At 45.6% G+C, this 22,636-nt stretch overlaps 1 long non-coding RNA gene across 2 annotated transcripts in view; it reads left to right on the plus strand.

Moving 5' to 3' along the window:
• The window catches only part of LOC105488920 (uncharacterized), a 60,106-nt gene that overhangs the window by 26,699 nt on the left and 10,771 nt on the right, over positions 1-22,636 (plus strand). The window contains exon 4 of one of the 2 annotated variants that reach the window (XR_011619326.1): positions 15,888-15,947. This is a non-coding gene — a long non-coding RNA (uncharacterized lncRNA). Of the gene's footprint in view, positions 1-15,887; positions 15,948-20,873; positions 21,055-22,636 lie in introns of those variants that run through there. The other variant, XR_011619325.1, reaches the window with a different exon arrangement.

The raw sequence follows: 22,636 nt of genomic DNA on the forward strand, positions 1-22,636 counted from the left end.
CTGTAAATAACATCATTGAGAAACTGGCAAAATTTGAATGTGGACTGTAGCTTAAATCATAGCATTGCATGAATGTTAAATTTTCTGAATTTGATCATTTTCCCAGAATCATATAGGATAATGTATTTGTTTTTAGGGTATACATGCTGAAATATTTGGTTGGCATAAATGGTTCAAACAAACATAGAATACCACAAGTCTAAGTGCAGTTTTACTTTTTGAGATAGAGTCTTGCTCTGTCGCCTAAGCTAGAGTGCAGTGATCTTGGCTCACTGCAATCTCCACTTCCTGGGTTCAGGCGATTCTCCTGTCTCAGCCTCCCGAGTAGCTGGGATTACAGGTGCCCGCCACCATGCCTGGCTAATTTTTGTATTTTTGGTAGAGACAGGTTTCACTATGTTGACCGGACTGGTCTTGAACTCCTGACCTTGTGATTCACCCGCTTCAGCCTCCCAAAGTGTGGGGATTACAGGCATGAGCCACCATACCTGGCCCTATGTGCAGTTTTAAGAAATTGAGGTGAAATTCACATAAGATAAAAATTAATTATTTTATTTTATTTTTTAGAGACAAAGTCTTGCTCTGCGGCCCAGGCTAGAGTACAGTGGCATGATCATGGTTGACTGGGACCCTTGTATGTAAAAAGAGGATAAGATCTATTTCATACAATAGTTTTGATGGTTGAAAGACAATATGAATGTGAACCTCAAACTCCTGGGCTCAAGTGATCCTGCTACCTCAGTCTCCTAAGTAACTGGGACTACAGGTGCCTGCCACCACACCTGGCAAATTTTTATATTTTTATTTTATGTAGAGAGGGAGTATTGCTGTGTTGCCTAGGTTGAACTCAAACTCCTGGCCCCAAGCAACCCTCCCACCTGAGCCTCCCAGAGTACAGGGATATAGGCTTGAGCCACCATGCCTGGTCAGATGAACCATTTTAAAGTGTACAATTCAGTGACCTTTAATACATTCTCGGCCGGGCGCGGTGGCTCACGCCTGTAATCCCAGCACTTTGGGAGGCCGAGACGGGCGGATCATGAGGTCAGGAGATCGAGACTATCCTGGCTAACACGGTGAAACCCCGTCTCTACTAAAAATACAAAATAACTAGCAGGGCATAGTGGCAGGCGCCTGTAGTCCCAGCTACTTGGGAGGCTGAGGCAGGAGAATGGCGTGAACCTGGGAGGCGGAGCTTGCAGTGAGCCGAGATCGTGCCACCGCACTCCAGCCTGGGAGACGAAGCAAGACTCCGTCTCAAAAAAAAAAAAAAGAAAAAGAAAAAATCATGTCCCATTTCCCCTTCCCATGAGTCCCTAGCAACCGCCAAGCTATCTTCTATCTCTATGGATGTACCTATTCTGAGTATTTCATATAAATGGAATCATGCAATATGGGGCCTTTTGTGTCTGGCTTTTTTTACTTAACATGTTTTTGAGTTCCATCCTCACTGTAGCATGCTTCAGTACTTCATTCCTTTTTATAGTTGAATAATATTTCATTGTACAAATAGACCTATTTTGTTTTTTCATTCATCTGTTGATGGGCACTTGGGTTGTTTCTACTTTTTAGCTGTTATGAACAGTGCTACTATGAACATTCACGTACAAGAATTTGTTTGAGCACCTGTTTTTAATTCTTTGGGTATGTAGCTAGGAGTGAAATTGCTGTATCATATGGTAAAGGTATATTTAACTTTTAAAGAAACTACCAAATTGTTTTCTAAAGTGGCTGCATCATTTTACTGTTTATACTGTTCTTACGACTCTCCTAAAAGTCTGAAATTATTTCAAAGTAGGAAAAAAAAAAATAACTAGTGTGTGCACACTCAGGCAGAAGGACACCTAAGTGCACAAAAGTAGGGAAGTGATGAGTGAGCTTCATCCAACAGGCCAGACCTGCGTGTGAACTCAGATGGTTAGAATGACTGGCATAGGCAGCTTAATGGAAGATTCCAGAGTGAAAATTTTTGTAAAGGATGACACAGTTTAAAAGTGCTATCAAAGCACTTCCATAACAAGAAACCCAGCCCCAGGCAGGTGGAGAGAACCCATGTGCCCAGCCTTTCTCTTCCCCTTTGGGGGCATCATTAGCAGTTCTGTGGGTGCACAATCCATTTGTTGACTACATGCATGAGTGAGCATGGTCTCCCTTTTATAAATGGGCATCTATGGGAAACTGCAATTTTCCTTACAGAAGTCTGCCTGATTGCCAGTTTCGATGGTTAAAAGAGGATATGAATGTGAAAGTTCTGCAAAGTCATAAAGCACTGATAGACAATGAATCAGGATTATAACTAAGGCCTCTACATCCAGTTCACACCATGGTTAGTTCCTCTTCCTCCTGAGAATATGGTCCCCCAGCCAGCCACTTGGTGCTCCCTGGGAGCTTGTGAGAAATGCAGACTCTCAGGCCAACCTAGAAGTCTGAACCAGAATCTGTAGTTCAACAAGATCCCCAGGCGACTGGCAGGCCCATTAAAATTTGGGTAATGCTGCTTTAATGCAGAGATACCTAAACTTTTCTAACTATAACAATCAGCTGGGACTACTTATTAAATAATTCCAGTTCCCTCGCTTCCCTTAGTGGAGATTAATTCAATGACTCTAGGGTGAGGCTCTGGAATGTGAATTTTCCAGGTGAGTCTCCTGATCAGAAAAGTTTGTTAAGCAATACTTCAAATGCATAGCTTTAAAGGAAAAGGGGAGCCTGGTGTGGTGGCACATGCCTGTAATCCCAGTGATTTGGGAGGCTGAGGCAGGAGGATCCTTTGAACTCAGGAGTTTGGGGCCGCAGTGAGCTATGATTGCACCACTGCACTCCAGTCTGAGCAACAGATGAAGAAAATCTCTTAAAAAAAATAAATAAATAAAGTAAAATAAAGACAAAGGGGGAGGCCGGGCACGGTGGCTCACACCTGTAATCCCAGCACTTTGGGAGGCCAAGGCGGCAGATCACCTGAGGTCAGGAGTTTGAGACCAGCCAGGCCACCGTGGTGAAACCCGGTCTCTACTAAAAAAAAAAAAAAAGTACAAAAATTAGCTGGGCCTGGGGGCGCATCCCTGTAATCCCAGCTACTGGAGAGGCTGAGACAGAAGAATTGCTTGAACCGAGGAGGCGGAGGTTGCAGTGAGCCTAGATCATGCCATTGTACTCCAGCCTGGGCAAGAGAGCAAGACTCCATCTCAGAAAGAAAAGAAAAGAAAAGAAAAGAAAAGAAAAGAAAAGAAAAGGAAGGAAGGAAGGAAAGGAAGGGAAGGAAGGGAAGGAAGGGAAGGAAGGGAAGGAAGGGAAGGAAGGGAAGGAAGGGAAGGAAGGGAAGGAAGGGAAGGAAAGGAAGGAAAGGAAGAAAGAAAGACAAAGGGGAAGTCTACCTCCTGGAGAGAGAGATGAGAGACTATAAGATATCGTTTTGCATGACTGGATGTTAGTTCAAGGATCTCTGAAATGCACTGTTTCTGGAGGGACTGCCAGGCTCAGGGTCAGTCTTTCTCTCATCTCAGACAAAGTCTTGGCCTGTGGGATGCCTATAATCTCAGCACTTTAAAGGGTCAAGGCAGGAGGATAGCTTCAGCCCAAGAGTTCGGGACCAGCCTAGGCAACATGATGAGACCCCGTCTCTACTAAAAAAAAAAGGAAAAAAAATTAGCCAGGAGTGGGGCTGCACACCTGTAGTCCCAGCTACTTTGGGAGGCTGAGGTGGGAGGATTGCTTGAGCCTGGAGACAGAAGCTGCAGTGAGCAAGTGATTGCGCTACTGCACTCTAGCCTGAGCAACAGAGTGAGACTGTCTCAAAAAGAAGAGGAAAAAGAAAGCTAAAGCTTTACTGATCCTCTGCTTTATGCCAAACACAGTGTTCATCTTTCATCTGCCTTCTTTCCTGGGTCTCTCCGTGTTTTCTCCTTTTCTGTGTCTCTGAGAACACTTGTGATTGGATTTAGGGGCCACCCAGATAATCCAAGATGATCTCACTTCAAGAGCCTTAATTAATTACATTTGTAAAAATGGTTTTTCCAAATAAGGTCACATTCACAGGTTTCAGGGGTTAAGATGTGGACATGTCTTTTTGGGGCCACTCTGTGAGGCATGAAGGGCTCCTTATTTCCTCTGCCCCAGGAGAAAGGCGATTTGTGCTAAGAAGACAGGTGGACAGAAGGGAGAACTAGAGAACAGGCCTGCTCTGTCATTCTTCCTCTAGCCGTTCTTGCTTGCCAGGATTTCTCTTTACTCCCAACTGCATGACCCTCAGCTTTGGACCCCACTGTTATGGGGAGGTCTTTCCAGGTTTCCCAATTCAAATTCCCAAGTATTCAAAGGTTGCTGGCCCGCCTGAGAAAGTGCTGGTATTAGATTAGGCATCTCTCCCTGATCTGATACGTTGGTGTCTTGGAAAGGTGGGAAGGTTGGGTAGCGCCACATAATTCAAAACCTGTCCTCCCAGCCCTGTTCCTTCAGTGTCTCTAGTGAGCTGGTGCAGAAGGGGGATATTTGAACAGACCTCTCTTGCCCAGGTCCTTGGAGGAGAATGCAGTGGAATCCTGGGTTTCACATTGTATCCAAGCCTGTGTTCCACTTATCAAAGTGGCCAAACTCCCTGTAAGGCAGTCACACTTTTAAGGGGACATACAGCATGAATACTGGGGTCACATTCTAAGGAGGCTCTGGCAATGATTTAATCATGGTAGCAGTCCTATTCATTGAGCACCACTTTCATTTTCTCCTTTAATTTTTTTTTTTTTTTTCTAGATGGAGTCTTGCTCTGTCGCCCAGGCTGGAGTGCAGTGGCACAATCTCAGCTCACTGCAACCTCCGCCTCCTGAGTTCAAACATTTCTCCTGCCTCGGTCTCCCAAGTAGCTGGGATTACAGGCTTGCACCACCATATCTGGCTAATTGTTTTGCATTTTTTTAAAGTAGAGATGGGGCTTTGCCATGTTGGCTATGCTGGTCTGGAACTCCTGACCTCAGGTGATCTGCCCACTTTGGCCTCCCAAAGTGCTGGCATTACCAGCATGAGCCACTGCGCCCAGCCGTCTCCTTTAATCTTTATAACAAAGCTGCAAAGGAGTCCATTCCATGGAGGAGGAAGTCGGGGCTAATAGAGGCTAAATTACTTGCCTAAGGTCACCTGGTTCCTATGTGCAACAGCAATGAGTCCAGCCTCCTCCACTGCAATTGCTCTGTATTGGCTGTTCCCATTGATGCCACGCATTAGTCACTCCCTATGGAAATCACGTCAGAATTTATTGAAAGCCAAGGCCACTGGGAGAAAAGGGAGGCCTGGATTTTGTGGAGCCCTGATTTGGAATGATAATACACATAAGTACAGGGAAATGGATGTGTGGAACAAGTGCTGAGGAAAGTTACCCACTCCAGCAGAAGCATTTAGCATCTTATATTCTTTTGCACAGTATTTTCTTCTCTCTGGTATCACTGAGGGTTTTTTGGCTATAAACATGTGCGGGAAATTAATTAAAAGTATTTATGGCCGGGCGCGGTGGCTCAAGCCTGTAATCCCAGCACTTTGGGAGGCCGAGACGGGCGGATCACGAGGTCAGGAGATCAAGACCATCCTGGCTAACACGGTGAAACCCCGTCTCTACTAAAAAATACACACACACACACAAAAAAAAACTAGCCGGGCGAGGTGGCGGGCGCCTGTAGTCCCAGCTACTCGGGAGGCTGAGGCAGGAGAATGGCGGGAACCCGGGAGGCGGAGCTTGCAGTGAGCTGAGATCCGGCCACTGCACTCCAGCCTGGGCGGCAGAGCGAGACTCCGTCTCAAAAAAAAAAAAAAAAAAGTATTTATTTTGCCCCAGTTAGAGATGAACTGTGGCGGGGGGGGGTGTCTAGCAGAGAATAGAAAAGATCCCTGTGGAACGATGAGATCCCTGTAAATATTCTGAGATGCAACTACATAGCTTCAGACCCTGGAATGGGAGGGAAACCCCTGCACAGGGAGCAGTAAATCACCAACTTCTCCAGTAAATGAGAAGGTGACTCTGCTGGCGACTGGGAGAGGGGCTGCAGAAGCCCCTCTGAGGTTTTCTGGAGGAATCCTGCTTCCGTTGCTTCCCATTTCCCAGGTTTGGCTCCACACCGTGATCCGTGCTTACTGGGACCCTCAGGAAACGGCTGCTGTGGGAGCCTGCTCTTTTCCCAATCCACCATGCATACTCTTAATTTTCAGGCAAACATTAATTTTGAAAGTAATGATGTAATCTTTAAAAGAATTGTATTTCCAATGGGCAGCACTCGCTTGATACAGAGCAGCAGGGCCATGTAACCTGGCTTCTAAATCATCACATCTTTGGGTCCGCACGTTTTTTTTTTTTTTTTTTTTTTTTCATGCTTCAAATGCACCTTTGCAGCAGGAGATGAACTGGGGGACATGTTAGCGCTTCCTCGGGCCTGCTGAGCTCTGTTGGCTGGGTGTGCTAAAAATAACTGGAGAGGTTAAAAAAATGTTGAAGCAGATTTAGGGGCTCTTCTGGAAAATGAAACACAGAAGCTGGGCGCTGGGTGGTTCTATTTAAAGCCGATCATCATCTATCCTTTCCTGTGGATTAACACGCGAAGACTCCACTCCCCAGCGGCTGGCTGAGGGAAGGAGGGTCTGATCTGCGTGAGGGCTCACCTCCTCCCACGACCCTCTGCCAAGCAGCAGCTGTCCAGAGAAAAAGGAGTGTGCTGGCTCTGGCAAGCAGCTCAGTTCTTTCCTTCCACAATTGTCCCTTTGAATTGAGGAAAGTGAAAATAAAGTTTTCAAGGCCAATTTCACAATTTCATCTTCTGTGAAAAGCAAAATCAACGAGGCTATGAAAAATTACAAGCAGTTAAAACACTTTCATGTCGTCTTTCCCAGAGAGAGAGAGAGAAAGAGAGAGGAAATCAGACTGCTTTGTTCAAAGCAACGGCCAACGCAAGCCCTTTTTTTTCTTTCTTTCTTTTCCGTTTTTTTTTTTTTTTTAAACACATCTGGTCCCAATCTTTATACACCAGTGGACAAAAGCAATTAGACAGCTCTGCTTTCATGTCATAATAATGAAAGTCATATATTTTCCATGGCTGTCTCATTTGGTTACCCAGCTCTGCAGAAAGAGACTAAATGGAATTTAAAATGTGGGTTTTTGCTTGACAGTGCTGTTAGTGACCTGAGGGATAAGTGCTCCAGCATCTTCTAGAACCACGAGAAGAGAAAGAATAGATATTGCAAGTGTGTGCAAATAAACCTCAACATAATTTACATGCCTGTGGGACAGGCCCTTCACGACCCAATCTTTCCAACAAGCCCGGGGATAGGGATGCCTTATTAGAATTGTTTCAGATTTGGAAAGATCTCTTGACAAATCTGCTAGAGGATGCTAGAGGAGCTTTCATTTAAAGTGAAACTTTGGCTTTCTCATTGTATTGGCCAAAATTCTTTTGGTTGCCAGGGACAGAGTCAACCTAACCCAGCCTGAGTAAAACAGAGAATTGGTTCATATAACTAAACGTAAGAGGATGAATCTGATCAGACTCAGCTGGTTCCGAGGCTTTTTGAAATGCTGTCTTCTTTTCTGCTTCCTCCACCTCTCCCAAGATTAGCAACTCCAAGAAAAGGGTTGGCTCGGTATCAACAGTTCCAGCAATAATTCTATAGTTATTCTCACTAAGTCAGGTGCCCATCCTTAAACTGGCTACAGGCTTGGGTCACTGGTCCATTCCTGAAGATGACAGTGGGGTCTGCTCCATCAAACCACAGGACTGACGTTGGGTAGGGGTTGACTCCATGAAAGAAAATTGTGTTTCAGCTTCAAAAGAAGAAGGGATGGATGCAAGATGCCATAGCTAGCCTGTGTGGGACCCTTGTGAGCTGGAAACAGGCACCCCTCCAGGCTGATGCAGACCTATGCCCCCACGTCTTAGGGAGTAGACGGCACCTTTGGCCTGCCTTCCTCTGGGAAGAAGCAAACCCACACCTAGGACAGATAGTTGAGTGAGCAAAACTAAAGGTGGCTATTGACCCACTTGACTCCTTGGCAGGACAACATTGTGCTGTGTGACAGACATCTGAACACTGTAAGTGGTGGCACTGGTGGGCAGGAAAACCAACATATGTCCTCCACATTCACCCCCAACCATTCTAAAATAGATGCCTTACCCCCAGGTTTCTTGCCTGACATGCTTAAACTGCGGCTTCTTCATTAGAATGTGTACATTAGCCGTTTTACAACTAAACGGTTTGCTCAAACTGGGTGTGTGATGTTAACCCATAGAGGGAGCACTGAGATGGAAAAGTCCAGACCTGGGGCTGATTGCAGCTCTGTGTTTTACTAAGAGGGCATTCTTCCTATAGTCCCGAGGCTTCTTTAGATATCAGCTTCCTCATTTGTAGGATAAAGGGACTCTTCCCAAAACCCTTCCTTCCTAGTCAAGGTCCAGATTAGAAGGAGGCCTGTGGTTTGGGGGTCTTTCTTTTCTCCCAGTTTCCTACTGTTTGTGCCAACAAGTATAATTCTACCTCCGGCCCCCTGCCCCCAGCTGGTCTCCTCAGATGTGTGAAGTTGGTGGTTTTACCGCATTTAGTCACATTTGATCACCTCCAGCTCCCGCTTCAGCAGGTTGTAATTTCCCTCCCAAAAGACATTGGTGACACACAAACCCGCTTTTGCCTGTTAGGCAAATTAGCACCCACTCACCAACCTGGGCTCCTGCAGAAGCTGGCTGGGAACAAACACAATGCATCTGAAAGACCTGAAAATGCAAAGCACAGCAGTGGCGGACTTCTGTCCCATGAGGGTCAGGCCCTCTCAGCCTGAGCAGAGGGAGGACCATTAAACAGGGGTGTCTGCAGCAGAGGAAGGGACCCTGGCCCTGTAAACCCAACTTCTCCTGCTGTAGGGAGCCCCTGGGAGTGCTGAGAATAGGCTTACAGGGCAGAAGCATTCTTCATCATCTTATATGCACTTAACCTCTTTGCATTTGCCAACCACAAATTCTAGCGCCAAGCACAGAACCCCACAAATATCCTATCTCCTCTGTTAATCTATCAGAACCAAATTTCCTTTTAGGTCCTTGTGCCTGGCCCCTGCCACTTTGGCCTGCAAAAGTGAGGGCAGAGTGACCTAGGTTCATCTCTGCCAGAGCTGCTGGGAGAGGGCTTGGGGACCATGTAAAATGTTCCTTGGGGTGAATTAGTCTGCTTCTATTTTACCACTCACAGTCAAATGGTCTTCCAAGGCCTAGAGATTCTGAGTGGGGTTAATCAATGCCTATGGGTGCCACTGGGTGCCACTAGTGGAATATTTTGGGGTCCAAACAACCAGTCATACACATAAAAAAGATCTGTTAATAATTTCTTCTTTATCATTCAGTGTCTTTGGGAGTTCAGAGCATACACAGGGAAATATAATAATACTGATGCCTATATTTATAGAACAACATTCTGTCCTCATATGCTCTTTTATAGCCTGGATAATTTAGTAGTTAAATGCTTGAACTACTACTGGATTCAAACCTTGACTCCTCCAAAGACTAAGAAACTTCATACTTAACATTCTGGAACCTCTGTTTGCTTCTCTATAAAATGCAAGATAATAACAGCCTCTACCTTTACAAGTTTGGGGAGAGTTAATTGCAGTGGTCTATGTTAAGCTCTCAACACATGGTCAGACATAGAATGATGGTTCAATACATGGTAGTGACTACTTTTTTTTTTGAGGCAAAGTTTTGCTCTTGTTGCCCAGGTTGGAGTGCAGTGGCAAGATCTCAGCTCACCAAAACCTCCGCCTCCCGGGTTCAAGCGATTTTCCTACCTCAGCCTCCCTGGTAGCTGGGATTACAGGCACCCACAACCAAGCCCAGCTAATTTTTGTATTTTTAGTAGAGACAGGGTTTTGCCATGTTGGCCAGGCTGGTCTTGAACTCCTGACCTCGGGCGATCCACCTACCTCAGCCTCCCAAAGTGCTGGGATTACAGGTGTGAGCCACCGCACCTGGCCATGACTACTGTTATTATCCATGAACTCATTTGACTATAAGAATGACTTGTTGTGAAGTTGGTTGGACCGGGATATTTTTCTCTTTTGATAAGTGAGGAAAGTGAGATCTGAAAGTAAAAAGCAAGCATGGGGCCAGAGGAGGCGAGGCGGAGAGAGAGGGGCTCATAGGATTGGGAGACGGCTAACTGGAGCAAGGAGCAGCATCTAAGGGGACAGGCCCACCCTCTTGCCACAGTGGCTTTAAGTTTCCTACTGTATGCAAGGGAGGGGTCCTGACCTGCGGGATACTGACAGTAAGATAAAATCATTTACATTGAACCTACTTACTGAAGGGACTGAAACTTTACAGTAAATAGAGGGGAAAAAAATAGATTAGCATTTTGCCTTGAAAAAAAAGGACACCTTGGCCAGGCGCAGTGGCTCACAACTGTATTCCCAGCACTTTGGGAGGTCGAGGTGGGTGGATCACTTGAGGTCAGGAGTTCAAGACCAGCCTAGCCAACATGGTGAAACCCTGTCTCAACCAAAAATACAAAAAAATTGGCCGGGCGTGGTGACGGGCACCTGTAATCCCAGCTACTAGGGAGTCTGAGGCAGGAGAATCGCTTGAACCCTGGAGGCGGAGGTTGCTGTGAGTCGAGATGGCACCACTGCACTCCAGCCTGGGTGACAGAGTGAGACTCTGTCTCAAAATAAATAAGTTAATTTTTTATAAAAAAAGGACACAAAAAATTTTGAAAATGACTTCACCTTTTAACAACATTTAGATTATGATTTAGGCTATGTGCTAATTATTAGAACAAAGAATCTAAACTTTCTTTTTCTGATAAAATTGAATGGTATCCTTCACTTCATTTTTGATTTTTATATCACATTTATAAAGGAGGTAATTTTTATTCCCCACAAAAGTATTTGACGGCCTTATCAATTTTTAAAGGAGTTTTCTGAACCCTTGTCATTTACATTGTCTTCTCCCCCTGATCTGTTTTCTCCTGGGTAGCTGTTATCTGGTCTCACTCAAGGCTTTGAGCAGTCCTGCTATGTTACTTTCATGAATTCCATGAAACCCTGAGACTTTGCAAGATCTGCAAGTTCGCTTTGTGAGCCAATTTGCATTGAATTTGAATGGTAATTTTGGAGGTTGCTACAAACCACAGAGGTGTCGATGAGATGGGTGAGAATGGCTGTGGAATAGGATGATACTTTGTGTATAGCCTGTGTTATGGTCCCTTAGCAAATAGTTTCATGTTATAATAAGTTTTGCTTCATAAGCAAGTCATAACTCTAGGCACTTGGGTAACAAATACTCAGATAACAACCATCCCCTGTATAGGAACGCAGCACTTTTTTTTTTTTTTAAATAAACACAGATTTCTGTGGATAGAAATGTGGTTAAAAACCTTTTCCATCAGTGGGATGGCTGAGATACCAGAGAACAAAAAGTAATGATAGTAACACATTATATATAACACAATTAATAAAATAAGAAACCATAGGCCAGGCGTGGTGGCTCAAGCCTGTAACCCCAGCACTTTGGGAGGCTGAGGTGGGAGGATCATGTGAGGTCAGGAGTTTGAGACCAGCCTGGCCAACATGGTGAAACCCTGTCTCTACTAAAAATACAAAAATTAGCCGGGTGTGGTGGTGTGCACCTGTAGTTAGTCCCAGCTACTCTGGAGGCTGAGGCAGGAGAATTGCTTGAACTAGGGAAGCAGAAGTTACAGTGAGCCAAGATGGTGCCACTGCACTCCAGCCTGGGAAACAGAGTGACACTGTGTCCCCCCCCCCCCCAAAAAAAAAAAGAAAGAAAAAGAAAAGAAAAGAAAAAAAAGGAAACCACCAGCTCGTTCTGATATAAATAAAAATTAAATGTTTGATGGGGAATGAAATATTTACATAGTTTCAAGTATTTCCACAAAATACTTATTAAAGGGAAAAGAGTAGGGCTGGGCACGGTGGCTCACGCCTATAATCCCAGCACTTTGGGAGGCTGAGGCGGGCGGATTACCTGAGGTCGGGAGTTTGAGACCAGTCTGACCAATATGGAGAAACTCCATCTCTACTAAAAATACAAAATTTGCTGGGCGTGGTGGCACATGCCTGTAATCCCAGCTACTAGGGAGGCTGAGGCAGGAGAATCGCTTGAACGCGGGAGGTGGAGGTTTCGGTGAGCCGAGATCATGCCATTGCACTCCAGCCTGGGCAACAAGAGCGAGACTCTGTCTCAAAAAAAAAAAAAAAAAAAAAAAAGAAAAGAAAAGGAAAAGAGTCACTTCGTAGCAATGAGTCTGGCAGACACCACTTTATCAAGGGGTCTAAGTGAGCATCCCCCCGAATAGGATGAATGGAAACTGTACACCACACAATAAGAAGAATCCAGCATATTCTGCAATATTCCTATCTAAATCTAAACAAAAGGAAACCAAAATTGAGGGCATTCTACATGTTTGGCCTATAGTCTTTAAAAATGTCAAAGACAGGCTGGGTGTGGTGGCTCATGCCTATAATCCCAGCACTTTGGGAGGCGGAGGTGGGTAGATCACTTGAGGCCAGGAGTTTGAGACCAGCCTGGCCAATAGGGCGAAACCCCATCTCTACTAAAAATACAAAAAAAAATTAGCCAGGCCTGGCGGCGGGTGCCTGTAATCCCAGCCACTTTAGGAGGCTGAGGCAGGAGGATGGCTTGAACCCGGGAGGCAGAGGTTGCAGTGAGCTGAGATCATGCCATTGCACTCCAGCCTGGGTGACAGAGCAAGATTCTGTCTTAGAAAAATTACAAAAAAAACAGCTGGGTGTGGTGGCACACGCCTGTAATTCCAGCTACTCGGGAAGCTGAGGTGGCAGAATCACTTGAACCCGGGAGCGGGAGGTTGCAGTGAGCCGAGATCGTGCCACTGCACTCCAGCCTGGGTGACAGAGTAAGACTCAATCTCAAAAAAAGCTATGGCAGCTGGGTGCAACATGGGATTCTGAACTGAATCCACTTGCTATAAAAATGACATTATGGGGATTGCTGGCAAAACTTGAATGGGGCCCAAGGATTTGTAGTAATGTATCAGTGTTAATTTCCTAACTTTAAAAATGGTTGTATTGTGTATATAGAAGGATGTCCTTGTTCGTAGGAAATGTATAGTAGAATTTTCAGGGCACCAGGTCAGGTCTGCAACTTACTCTCAAATGGTTTGGGAACAAAACCATTGTTTGTACTGTACTTGCAACTTTCCTGTAAGTTTCAGTTTTTTTGGGTTTTTTTTTTTTAAGAGCAAAGAAGGAGGTCATTTTCACTGAGCAGTTGGCAGATTCACCCAAGGTCCAGAGATGGAGTTGAGAGGCAGTGCCAAGGAGTGATGTGGGCTGATCTGTTTGAGAGAATGCCTTTCAGCTGTGTGTAGGGGTGGGTGTAGGAGGGAAGGCAGATGAGGGTCAGGGAGACTGGAGGCAGGTGGGGAGGGCTGGAGCTTAGACAATGACAACATGTAAAGCAGAAGACAGATTTGAGACCAGTTGAGGAGGGAGACTCCTTCGGATATGGAGAAAGAGAGGAGGAAAAGATAATGAAGGTTTCAAGCCTCATAGAGAGGATGACAGGGGTCAGGAATGAGATGGGGCCTGTGGCAGTGATCTTGGGAGGGGCAGGTGGCGGGTCCTGTTTGGGGTGTGCTGAATATAAGAAAAGTCTGACTGTGACATTGGGCTCCTCATCTCTAGGGTATCAGCCAATGTGGTTCATCTTCCCAGACGTAGAATTTGAGATCTTGTTGTGACATTTTTGCTGAGACATCAGGAAGCAATGAATTATAATTTTGACCCAGGAAGAAAGATCACAGCAAGCAACATGGATTTGGGATTTTTCTGTTTGGAAGCCAAGAAAACAAGTGAGATTAGAGAGGGAGGAAAGAAAGCCTTTGGAGAAGGCTAAGGGGAAAGAGCCTGTGAAAGAGGAAGAGGAGGTGTGTTTAGGAAGGGAGGAGGAAAACCAGTCCGAGTATTTGAGTCCAAGTATTTAATACTGTGGGCACGGACCCCATATTTTCTTCTGCCCTACTGAGAAAAAAATCCACCATGTCACAAGGGTTTCCCACTTACTTTCTGACATTCTAGCTTCTGTTGTTTTTCCTTACATATAAACTAATGTCTATGGTTAAATGTAGGTCCCTCCCATAACACACCCACAATCTGCATAACTCCTTATAGTTCAATTTCAACAAGAAGACTTGGTCAAGCAATTGCCAAAGAGGAGGCACAGTGTAGCTCCTGGGTTCAAATCCCAGCTCCACCATTCACCAGCCACATCACCTTGTGCAAGTTACTTAACCTGCCTGTGCCTTAGTTTCCACATCTGTAAACCAGGGATTAAAAATATTCCTACTCCTGGAATTGTTATGAGGGTTAAAGGTGTTAATATTCCATAACTACTTGGAGTCATGACTGGCACTATGTAAGTGTATGTATTATTAAGTTAGCGGAAACCTAAATGAGGTACTAACTCTATATAGTCCAGCTACAGATACCTATTTGCCAGTGGTATTGAGTGATTTACAAGTTATACTTTGGCAAGCAGGTCCCCTGTAGGCCTCAAACTTTTGATGCTCAGAGGCCAGTTTAGCCATTCATTTTTTGACAGATTGGAGCCCACATGGTTGATCTCAGGAAACCAAAATTGCTCCACAAATATGACCATGGAAATCGTCCCCAAGTGGTGTCCCTAGGAGTAAGGAAACCTGAGTTTCTTCCAGGACTGTTTTATTACACTTTCTTATCTCCCCATATTGGTCCCAGTAATCTAGTAGAGCTGTGCTTCTCAAACGGTAGTGGGCATACACACAATCTGAAGGTGTTGTTAAAATGCAGATTCTAGCTGGGTGTCATGGCTCATGCCTGTAATCCCAGCACTTTGGAAGGCTGAGGTGGGCGGATTGCTTGAGGTCAGGGGTTTGAGACTAGCCTGGGCCACATGGTGAAAACCCTCTACAAAAAAATACAAAAAAATTAGCCAGGTATGGTGGTTTGCTCCTGTAGTCCCAGCTAGTGGGGGTGAGGGGAGTAGGGGGCTGGGGAGCTGAGGTGGGAGAATCACTCGAACCCAGAAGGTCAAGGCTACAGTGAGCCAAGATGGTGCCACTGCACTGCACTGCAGCTTGAGTGACAAATGAGACCCTGTCTCAGGAGGAAAAAAAAAGAAGCTTCTGCTACAATACGAATGAAACTTGAGGACATTATCATGTGAAATAAGCCAGTCACAAAAGGACAAATGCTGTATGATTCTGCTCATATGAGGTACCTAGAATGGTCAAATTCATAGAGGCAGAAAGTAAAATAGTGGTTGCCAGGGGCTGAAGGGAAAAGAGAACGAGAGTGATTGTTTAATGGGTATGGGGTTTCAGTTTCACAAGATAGAAAGAGGTTTTTTTTTGTTGTTTTTTTGTTTTTTTTTTTTTGAGACAAGGTCTTACTCTATCGCCCAGGCCGGAGTGGCAGCAGCAGATCTCAGTTCGCTGCAACCTCTGCCTCCCAGGCTCAAGCGATTCTCCTGCCTCAGCCTCCCAAGTAACAGGGACTACATGCACGCCCCACCACATCTGGCTAATTTTTATACTTTTAGCAGAGACGAGGTTTCACCATGTTGACCAGGCTGATCTTGAACTCCTGGCCTCAGGTGATCTGCCTGTCTCAGCCTAGGTAATCCCAAAGTGCTGGGATTAGAGGCATGAGCCACCATGCTCTGCCAACATGAAAACAGTTTTATGGATGGACGGTGAAGATGGTTGCACCACAATGTGAAAATACTTAACGTCACCGTACACTTAAAAATAGTTAAGGTGGTAAATTTTATGTTTATTTTACCACAATTTAATTAATCAATTATTTATTTATTTATTTATTTATTTATTTATTTTCACTGCAGATTCTGATTCAGTAATTCAGAGGTGAGGCCTGAGAGTCTGCATTTCTATGGAACTCCCAGGTGAGCTCACTGACGTTCATTTTGTGCCAAGGACCGCACCTTGAGGTGCAAGATGCTAGAAAGCTGGCGTAGGTGCCTTTAGTTCTTTTTAAACAAGCCCAGCAGCTGCTTTGCATTAAAGCTATAGTAACTGCTTGAATGAAATAGAATTGGACTCTAAGCCCTTTGAGAACTCTTGCCTCCTTATTCTACTTTCAGAGAAGCTGCCAGGAAAAGCCCTGTCGCAACAGACACAATCACAGCAAAACACTTTTAAGCCAGAATTCTTTTCTGGTTCTCTAGGACTGGCCTACTCACTAGAAAATTACCTCCAGCCAGGCCGGGCACAGTGGCTCATGCCTGTAATCCCAGCACTTTGGGAGGCCGAGGTGGGTGGATCATGAGGTCAGGAGTTTGAGACCAGCATGACAAAGATGGTGAAACCCCGTCTCTACTGAAAATACAAAAATTAGCTGGGCGTGGTGGTGTGCACCTGTAATCCCAGCTACTCAGGAGGCTGAGGCAGGAGAATTGCTTGAACCTGGGAGGCAGAGGTTGCAGTGAGCCAAGATTGCGCCACTGCACTCTAGCCTAGGTGACAGAGACTCCATCTCGAAAAAAAAAAAAAAAAAGAAAGAAAAAAAGAAAATTACCTCCAGCCCAATAGCTCACCTGGTCAGTTACTAAAGGGTCCTTATATTGGATTTTAGCCTGCAGTTTTTCTTTGGTTAGCCCATTAAGACAGGGATCAACTCTCCGATGTTCATTGCTATATCTCCAGTCCTAGCAGTAACTGGTGTGTAGTAGGTTTTTAATAAATATTTGTTGAATGAAAATAACTAATGAGTATATAGTGCTTACGAAACAATGTTCTAGCCGGGTGCAGTGGCTCATGCCTGTAATCCATCCTTCCATCCATCCTGCTGAGGTGGGAAGACCGCTTGAGCCCAGGAGCTTGAGACCAGTCTGGCCAACATGGCGAAACCCCGTCTCTACAAAAAATACAAAAATTAGCCAGGTGAAGTGGTGTGCACCTGTAGTCCCAGCTACTTGGTGGGATTGAGACAGGAGGGTCACTTGAGCCCAGGAGGTCAAGGATGCAGTGAGCCATGATTACGCCACTGCATGCCAGCCTGGGTGACAGAATGAGAAATTGTCTCAAAAAGGAAAAGAAAAGAAAACAATGTTCTGAGAATTTGATATGGTAGATTATATTTTCTAAGGAGGGCCATAAAATATCTCCTAGCCTACATGCTCTTCTTATAATGTGTCCTTGATATTCCTCCCATTGAGGAAGGGGTTCGATGTCCCCTCCCACTGAAACTGGGTGGACTCTCTATGGACCAAATGGGTGACTTGAAGGGAAGAGTAAAGTACTATTTGCAAAAGTTTGTGTATGCTTTATCACTGGAGAAAATATCTTTCTAGTATTGGAGGGTACTTTCCTCCTGTATTCATCAGTTATTGCCACTGAAATGCTGCATAACAAACCCGCTATCAGTTGGGTTTACAATACTTTATTCCCATTCATCTGTGGGTTTGCTAGGGGTTGGCTGAACGATGTTGTTCTCAGCTGGGGTGGTTTGGTTTGGCTGCATTTGTCTCTCAGCCTTCCCTAGAACCAGGGGGCTAGCCTGGGTACGCTTTCCTGATTGCCTTTTGCAATGGCAAAGGCTCAAGAGAGCAAACCAAATCATGCACCTGCTTGTTAATCTTCTCCTTGCACCACTTGTGTCTATTCCAGTGGTCAAAGCAAATTTCTTGGCTGAAACCAGATTGAAAAGATGCGGAAGAGAGTGAATATTTTCAGTAATAGTCGCACCTCTTTCCATACGTTAGCAACATATTTCAAAGTGTTTAGAGGTCTCACAAATATATGCTCACCATTTTCTCATGCCATTCAATACACTTAGCACATCATTTTCAAAGGCTGCTTAGTACTCAGTCATAGAAATGGTTGAACCAGGTTGTGCTGTTTGTAATGTATTTCATCACTCCCCAGTGTTTGAACATCTAGGTTGCTTCTTTTTATTGCTGCTGTAATTAATATATCACAATGAGCAACTATAGACATAAGTCTTGGTTCACAGTCCCTGATTATTTTCTTAGGACAAATGCCTAGAAGTGGGATTTCAGGAATTTAAGAAAGAGACTAAACAATTTAAGGCTGTGAATAGAGTATCAATGGCAGAGAGCTTTTTTTACACTCCTTCCTGGAAAGAGAACACACTAACTGGTCTATACAAATGAAAACTTGGCCAGGTATGGTGGCTTATGCCTGTAACCTCAGCACTTTGGGAGGCCGAGGCGAGTGGATCACCTGAGGTCAGGAGTTTGAGGTCAGCCTGGCCAACATGGTGAAACCCTGTCTCTACTAAAAATAGAAAAATTAGCCAGGCATGGTGGCAGGTGCCTGTAATGCCAGGTACTTGGGAGGCTGAGGTAGGAGAATGGCTTGAACCCGGGAGGCAGAGGTTGCAGTGAGCTGAGATCGTGCCATTGCACTCCAGCCTGGGTGACAGAGCAAGACTCCATCTCAAACAAAACAAAACAAAATAAAACAAAACAAAAACCAATAAATGAAAACTCACTTGCCAATTAAGCTTGTCATTGCAAAACATTAAAGTGGCTTTGCTGGGCAGGGCACGGTGGCTCATGCCTGTAATCCCAGTACTTTGGGAGACTGAGGTGGGTGGATCACGAGGTCAGGAGGTCAAGACCATCCTAGCTAACATGGTGAAATCCTGTCTCTACTAAAAATACAAAAAAAAATAGCCTGGCGCGGTGGCGGGCGCCTGTAGTCCCAGCTACTCGGGAGGCTGAGGCAGGAGAATGGCGTGAACCCGGGAGGCGGAGCCTGCAGTGAGCTGAGATCACGCCACTGCACTCCAGCCTGGGGGACAGAGTAAGAATCCGTCTCAAAAAAAAAAAAATAATAATAAAGTGACTTTGCTTTAATTTGACTTTGGGCTATACAAGCCAGTTTTGACTAGGACTGATCATAACAGGAAAATGGAAAAAATTAAGTTTTACTAGGGAGAGAGATTCAGTTCGGTGTTCAGATTTACATTCAGAGTTAACACATTCATTTTTCAAAACACTGTGGAGGAGTATAGAAGTACAAAATATTCTTTCTGTCTTTGAGAAGTATGTATTTTTATGAAAATTCGATTAATAAACTTACTTGAGGAGTAAGATATATTAATTTATTTTTAACAATTAAAGTTCTAGACCCCCATTCTCGGTGTTGTTGAGAAGTTTAAATCAGTCCATTTGAGAGGCTTTAAACACATACACACACAAACACACACACACACAGTATGCCCAGTCAGGGCCACTAGATGTATGGCACTCAGGTTGTGTACTGCACAACTGCAGGAGAAATTATACCAAAGACTGTGAAACAAATGGCCCCTTCTGGAATCACTGTAATGCAACGTAATGCCCTTCACCACACTCTGCTTAAGCCGTAGAAGAGCTGTGGTGGCTCATGCCTATAATCCCAGCACTTTCGGAGGCTGAGGTGGGCGGATCACCTGAGGTCAGGAGTTTGAGCCCAGCCTGGCCAACATAGTGAAACCCTGTCTCTGCTAAAAGTACAAAAATTAGCCAGGAGTGGTGGCAGGCACCTGTAGTCCCAGCTGCTCAGGAGGCTGAGGCTGGAGAATTGCTTGAACCCGGGAGGCAAAGGTTACAGTGAGCTGAGACTGCGCCACTGCACTCCAGCCTGGGCAACAAGAGCATGACTTGGTCTCAAAAAGAAAGAACTGTGGGGTTTATGCCAGGCAGGGAATGGAGGTAGGCCTGGTCTTTGGTTGGTGTGGTCCCTGATGCTGTTACTCCTGGCCCACTCTTCTTTGAAGATAGGTATCCCTGTGGTCAGTTCTGGGCGTAGACCCAGTTCCTCTGGGCCCAGCTCAGCTGTGGAGGTTTTCCCTGACATTCTCAAGGTGAAAGCACTCACAGCCTAGTCCTTGCAGGCACCCAGCCAACCATCTCTACCCCTGGTCCTGCCCCCTAAGGAGGGTAGTTTAGAGCAGGCTCCCGTTCTCAAAACCTATAGGGCTATAGGGCAGCCACACTCTCTTTCACTCTTAAAGCTCATGGCCACCATCTCCTTTCTATTAAATGTCCCAGATTAACCATTTGATGCATCTAAGCAGAGGTTGAAAACTCCAACACATATAAGAACAGGCAGGTACACAAATCAATGTTGCAGGTGTTAGGCTTTAGGGGGTGGTGGGGACTGTGGTGAATGGAAAGTACATAGCCTGCCTAACGGCGCCAGCTGGACTTGGATCCTTCCAATTTAGATTTTCATGGGAAATTTCTCACCTTTAGAAAATTGCGACTAATATTTTAAATTTATATAAAATAATTCGCGGGTCAAATCAAAGATGTCCTGAGCCACACCAACTTTCCATCTCAGAAAGCAAAGGGGGAGTCCATCTCACCAGGAAGCTTCCCTTTCTCCCCAAGAAAAAAAAAAGAAAAAAGAAAAAACAAAAAAACCCACACACACACAAAGGCTGTTAACTCTCCTTGGGGCTAAGGGAAGTCAGACTTACAGGACACAAAGGCCCGGCCACCTTCTCTCAGGGGAGGGAAATGGGAGGGGGTGGGAGAAATACTTTTCATTCTTTTTGTTGGAGCCAAGGAGAAACAACTCCTTTCTCAGCCAGTGCGGTTAATGGAGTACATTACAGTCTTGATAATTTGGATAGCTATTAGCTGGGGAGTCAGACATAAATAACAGCGTGCAATAATTACATGGTAGCATTCAGACAGGCCCAGAGCACAGGCCTGCCAGAGGAGGGGTACGGAGCGTGCAAGGCCCCGAGGTGGGGACGCTGGCTGCGGTGAGAGGCAGGGGCACAGCGGATGCAGCTGCACCAGAGGCTGGGGGCCAGATTGAGCACAGGGACCTGAGGGTTAGGCCAAGACACCTTTGGTGTTTACCCTTAAGGAATGAAGAGCCAGCCAAGGCTTTCTATCAGGGGCGTGGCATGACCAAAGCTGCAGTTTTGAGAGTCATTTTGCGATCGGTTCTTGTGTGAGGGTGGATCAGGAGGGAAAAGAAGGGGACTGATGTGGGAAGACCGGTTCGGAGACTGTGGAAACTGTCCAGGTATGAGCTAAGGGCTGATTCGGGTGTGGGTAGGGAGAGAGGAAGGGGCAGTCACGGGCACTGTTACAAAAGAAGAATTGGCAGGAAGTGAGGCACCAGGGAGGGGAAGCAATCAAGATAGCAATCTGGGCAGCTGAGCTCTACCTTCCTATCCCAGATCTTTTGGAAAGTGCAGGGGAGAAAGTGGTGATTTCAAAGGAAGAGGTTTATAAATTGCTATGTCCACCATCACCAAAGCATAGAGAATGGACTCTCCCCCTTCCAAACCAGCACATCTTTTATCAGTTCTGAGATCCAGTTACTTACTTTTTTGTTTGTCTGTTTTTGAGATAGGGTTGCACTCTGTCCCCGAGGCTGAAGTGCGGTGGGGTGATCATGGCTCACTGCAACCCCAGCTTCCAAGGCTCAAGAGTTCCTCCCACTTCAACCTCCCCGAGTAGCTGGGACCACAGGCACATGCACCACTATGCCCGGCTTATTTATTATTATTATTATTATTTTTGTTAGAGATGAAGTCTCACTACTTCGTCCAGGCTGGTCTGGAACTCCTGGGCTCAAGCAATCCTCCCACCTGGACTTCCGAAAGTGCTGGGTTAATAGATGTGAGCCACCATTCTCAGCCCATCATTTACATTTTAATCTTCTGACATCAGGGTACATCTAACAATCCATGGCATGTCAGAGTTGATTAGTGGGTGTTATATCCCTACAAAATTCATATATATATATTAGAGATGAGTGGTCTCACTCTAGCCCAGGCTGGAGTGCAGTGATGCACTGTAACCTTGAACTCCCGGGCTCAATCGATCCTTTCTTTTTTTTTTTTTTTTTTTTTGAGACAGAGTCTGGCTCTGTCGCCCAGGCTGGAGTGCAGTGGCGCAATCTCGGCTCACTGCAAGCTCCGCCTCCCGGGTTCACGCCGTTCTCCTGCCTCAGCCTCCTGAGTAGCTGGGACTACAGGCGCCCGCCACCGCGCCCGGCTAATTTTTTGTATTTTTAGTAGAAACGGGGTTTCACCGTGGTCTCGATCTCCTGACCTTGTGATCCACCCGCCTCGGCCTCCCAAAGTGCTGGGATTACAGGCGTGAGCCACCGTGCCCGGCTCAATCGATCCTTTCACCTCAGCCTCCCAAGTAGCTGGGACTATAAGCTCATGCCACCACACCTAGCTTTTTTTTTTTTTTTTTTTTTTTTAGAGGTGAGTTATCGCTGTAGTGCCCAGGAGGCTAGTCTCAAAACTCCTGGCCTCAAGTGATCCTCCTGCCTTGGCCTACCAAAGGGCTGGGATTATAGGCATGAGCCATCACATACCCGGCCAATAAAATTCATCGGTTGAAGTCATAATGCCCAGTACTTCATAATATGGCAGTTTTTGGAGACAGGGTCTTTAAAGAGGTACTTAAGTTAAAATGAGGTCCTTGGAGTGGGCCCTAACCTGATGTGACTGATGTCCCTAGAAGAAGCGGAGTTTAGGACACAGACAGGCAGAGGGAAGACCATGTGAAGACACAGCAGGAGGGTGCCATCTACAAGCCACGGGAAAGGCCCCTGAGGAAACAACCGTGCTGACACCTTCATTTCA

Source organism: Macaca nemestrina, chromosome 2 (genome assembly GCF_043159975.1).
Source record: "Macaca nemestrina isolate mMacNem1 chromosome 2, mMacNem.hap1, whole genome shotgun sequence".
NCBI lineage: Eukaryota > Metazoa > Chordata > Mammalia > Primates > Cercopithecidae > Macaca > Macaca nemestrina.